General features: G+C 30.5%; 1 protein-coding gene across 2 annotated transcripts in view; it reads left to right on the top strand.

Annotated features, from left to right (window-relative positions):
• The first annotated feature begins 1,251 nt into the window (after window positions 1–1,251).
• Window positions 1,252–4,375, top strand: part of LOC108736678 (odorant receptor 46a-like) — a 9,992-nt gene continuing 6,868 nt past the window's right edge. For both annotated transcript variants that reach the window (XM_025975950.1, XM_025975949.1), the window contains exon 1: window positions 1,252–1,435. The gene's annotated coding sequence lies outside the window, so the exon portion shown is untranslated. The remainder of the gene's footprint in view (window positions 1,436–4,375) is intronic.

The following is a 4,375-nucleotide window of genomic DNA, read 5'->3' as shown; positions in this document are numbered from 1 at the left end:
ATTAGCTCATCTTTCCAGTCGCTGTCGAGACTTCGAGATATAATCTACGTTCACGTTGTCAACGCAGCACCACCACTGAGGATGTCAGCCGCAGTAGCTAACGAAACGTCAGGATAGAGTCACTTAGACCACGGCCTTATAGCCCGAATATTCATTATACTATGGATTCCGGCCGTGAAAGCCTTTGTTCTTATATATATATTAATTGTTCACAACAATTGTTTCACCATAAGATTGACTTGTTGAGGTGAAGATATTCTGATTAAAATTGTTACAAAATTAGCATAAATATTAAAAGTTCACAAATTGTGTGGGGTGAAATTATGTATAAAAAAAACATAATAAAGATAAAACAAAGGATCAAAATCTGGAGTTTATTTAATGGAATGTGGAGACTGTAATCAAGTCTATGTAGGACAAACTGGGAGATCCTTCAATCAAAGGAATACAGAACACAGGAGGAGCTATACTAATACGAAAGCTGATTCTACATATGCAGAACATTTATTAAAGGAAAAACATACATAAATTTTCAAATTTTAAAAGAATTACCAAAAAGCCATAAATTAAAACTAGCTGAAAGTCTATATTAATAAATACCATAAATTAAATATTTCACTAAATGATCAAATTGATGTAAATAGTTCTCTATTATTAAATTTAAATATGTCTTCAAAAACTTAATGTCTTACCTTATCCCTCCCTTTTGTTCTTTCCACCCCATGAAATTTGTAAACTTAATATTTATGCTAATTTTGTAACAATTTTAATCAGAATATCTTCACCTGAACAAGCCAATGTTATGGTGAAACATTTGTTGTTAAAATAATTCGAATAAAATAATTGTTGTTAATTTTTGAATCTTTACTTTCGTTTCCTTAAATTGTTATTTTTCTGTCTATTACAAACCAATCTAAGTATGAATATGCATCTATACAATAAAAATTTTACGGTCTCGCAAATAAAATGTAGGATCGCAGACATTTGAACAAAATAAAAAGTATAACAATTTATTTTAGTTAAAAATCTAGTTTCGTTCCAGTGTAGTGACAACGTTCAATAAAAATTATCATATATTTTTCAAGTCGTACCTATTCAATGTATTGGGTTTAACGTCTCTGTGATAATGTGATTGACCATACCAAACCCGAGTAAATCATACAACCAATGAATCAGATAAAGAAATGATGTCACCGTCCCCTTCTTCTTTATTATCTTATCAGATTTCTCTTAACGACTGAAGTACGCTATAGTCAGCCGTAGTATTTGCTTTAACAGCGTCTTCCTCGCACCAGTTCGTTTCTCCGTTGGCAAATAATTGTTTAACGCGAATTATAGTGTGTAGAAGTGATGTTTCAGTAGGTGTATCTCCTACAAAGTAAACAGCATTCTGTTAAAAGGATTAGGAAGACCCACCCAGCAAGTAAAACCCAGTGTAAGTACCTACATACATTTATAGAAATTAAGGAATTATGATGTTGAAGACAGTTAATTATTTAGTTAACTTATCGTTGGTTAAAACGTTAAAAGACATTTGTTACCTCTATTATGCATTAATATTAGCATATTTACGCTTATACGAATTTATGACCGATATTATTAGGTAAAAATAAGTCATGTTGAGTTTCTGATTAGTGCTGTACTGCTTATCGTTAGTTATGGACTTACGAGCTTTTCCATTCTTGGCAGATAATCGAGGAAATAAAGCACAAAATAAGCCAAACATTCGAATTTTTGTGTAGTAAGTCGGATCGAGATACTGTCTACAAACTTTTTAAACATAAGAGATCAATTCATCTTCAAAAATTAATCGCAGAATAAGAAAAATAGTCTTAATAAGTACACTNTTTTTAGCCTAAGGTATATCTAATAAGTGAAGTTTTTCAAATTGATTTCTAAGGATTTCGGATTATACGCATTTAATAGCACACCACAATATCTTGTAGTTTTCAATTTTACACAGCTGGCGTATATCAATTCGATATTGTTTTGTGGACTGTTTTGTGGTAATTCATAGAATTTCGTAGTTCCTTGCTAAAAGTGCAATAAATGATGATTTGGCAGGTGCTGATATCCATTTGGAACTATGAAATTCCATGGATCATGACATTGAACTCGGAAAACAATATCGATCCAACATTTTAGATTATCCATTTCCAAGATTTTTTTGGGCTCTCTTCAATTAAACAATTATAAGGCATTCGTGGAATGTTTCTTTGTCCCCTGTTTAAGCTTCTAATACCTTCAAAAGCCAATGTGAGCAACTTTCATTGATCATTTTATATAAAGTTTGATCGGTGATAAAAACTATTAACGTCAAAAATGTATTTTACATTTTACAAATAGAAAATACGTTTGGAAAAGTATTTTCAATAAAATACAAAATGCTTTTATCAAAAAAGAATTTAAATGCAAAATAAAAATAGGAATTTTTTATTTGGTATTTACGTTTTAAATTCAAAATTTCAAATAAATACGCTAATCACAAATATAGAGTCGACGACGGCCTGCTAGGTACCTGGGGCCCAGGGCGACCATCACTTTCAGGAGTTATATTTTAAATTGAAGCTGAAAATTTGTAGACGGTCTTACGAATCAAATGCAAAAATCCACATCTTGATCCGACTTTTTTTGAAAGGAACTCAAAAATATCTATTTTAAAATCCTGGATAGGTATGCTCCCCCATTTTATTTCTGAAACCACTGAAACTGAAAAAACTAAAATTATAAAAAAACAGCAGGATTAGAAAATATTATATTATTATAACTATATGGTTAGTGTAAGAAATGAAATTAAATAAGTAAAAAGCTTATTGATAATGCCATTCCTTCTTATCGCTAAGATATGTAAGACAAAAAATCTAAAATAAATAGTGAGAGATTTGCAAAAATGTTTTTAACATTAAAGGAAAAACATTACTTGAAATTCTTATTTATCGATGTTAAGAAACTTCTTTGGTGTTGAAAAAATCATGAGTTTAAAATAAATTCGTGGTTTTCTTTCATCCAGTAAGGTCTACAAGTTTCTAGCCTGTTATTATTTTTCAATATAGTCTTCCTTTATTTCAATACACTTTTCACAACGCTTTATTAACATTTTGTTGGCAGATAATTGAAGAAACGACAAAAACACAGTGAAATTGTTTATGAACTTTAATTGTGATTTGGTTAAAAATATCCTTTTGATAAGCTATTACCATATAAATTGCTAACGGTTAAGACGTCCGACTGGCTGACTGTCCGTCACGAATTCTGCTTACTGTATATATATGTTAACGGAAATGTGTGTGTGATCGGCCATTGTATACAATTCCTAGGAAATGTATATAATTCCAGAAATCGCCCGGAAATGCCTGAAATAAATTATATTAGACACGTTAATGATTTTGTATGGTCAGGTAACGAAAAGTCTAATAATTTAATGACATAAAATTTGTAGGCCAGAAACTTTTCGATCTTACTGCGTACAATACTGAATAGAGTATACCATTTTGGATTTACTTTTTTCAAAATTTGAATTTTACCTAAACAAAGACGAAAACAACAAACAAAACACCAAAGTGCCGTTTTGTGTTCACTAATTAGTAGATGTGATTTAATTATTTTGGGTAGATGCGCTGAACGGAATAGACGTTCATAAACTACATAGAATTAATTAATTGGAAAGAGCAAACCGACGGCATCACATTTGTAACATCACTGATTTTGTCACTAAATGATCGTTCCGATTTTAATTGAAGAAACAGCAGGCTGCATGGAACTCTTCATTATCGCATTGTGGAACACGATTCTTTAATTAAAAGTTTGTCGCTGCAACGAATTTCACTACCAAACTTCATCGTGGGCACCGGAACCTATTTTGTAGTTTAATAAAAAAAAAAAACAGTTGCAGGATTAATTCATTATGTGCATGTCAATAAATAATTATTTTGATTTTAATGTCAAGATCAGAGCATTAGTATCGAGTTCATTGTTTGAAAAAAGGAAGATAATTTTATTTCTAGCTGAAATAATTAATGAAATTATAGGCATCTCCCTCTACAGACTTATATACAGTGGCGATTTCAAAATCAAATTGTTCATTGATTTCCAATCGTGGCTTATATCAAATGGCGAGGGTGTTAACTGAGATAATCTGTTGTGGGGTAAAATTAAGTCGATTTCACGTTAATATTTGATAATTATTAAAATATTAACCACCACTAAAAAGGAAAATCCTTCATATGTATTGAAATTAACAGTGTGTGACAACAGCAACAAATTTTTCCTCACTATCTCGTTAATTTGAGGTAATTTATATTGGATAAAAAAAGTAAAAATGAATTTTCACATTAGTATTGACCACTATTAAATGTCAAAGTATTTCATATATATA

This window comes from Agrilus planipennis, unplaced genomic scaffold (genome assembly GCF_000699045.2).
Source record: "Agrilus planipennis isolate EAB-ADULT unplaced genomic scaffold, Apla_2.0 scaffold12, whole genome shotgun sequence".
NCBI classification, from domain to species: domain Eukaryota; kingdom Metazoa; phylum Arthropoda; class Insecta; order Coleoptera; family Buprestidae; genus Agrilus; species Agrilus planipennis.
Note: the sequence above shows the minus strand (reverse complement) of the source record. Positions and strands in the feature narration are given on the sequence as shown.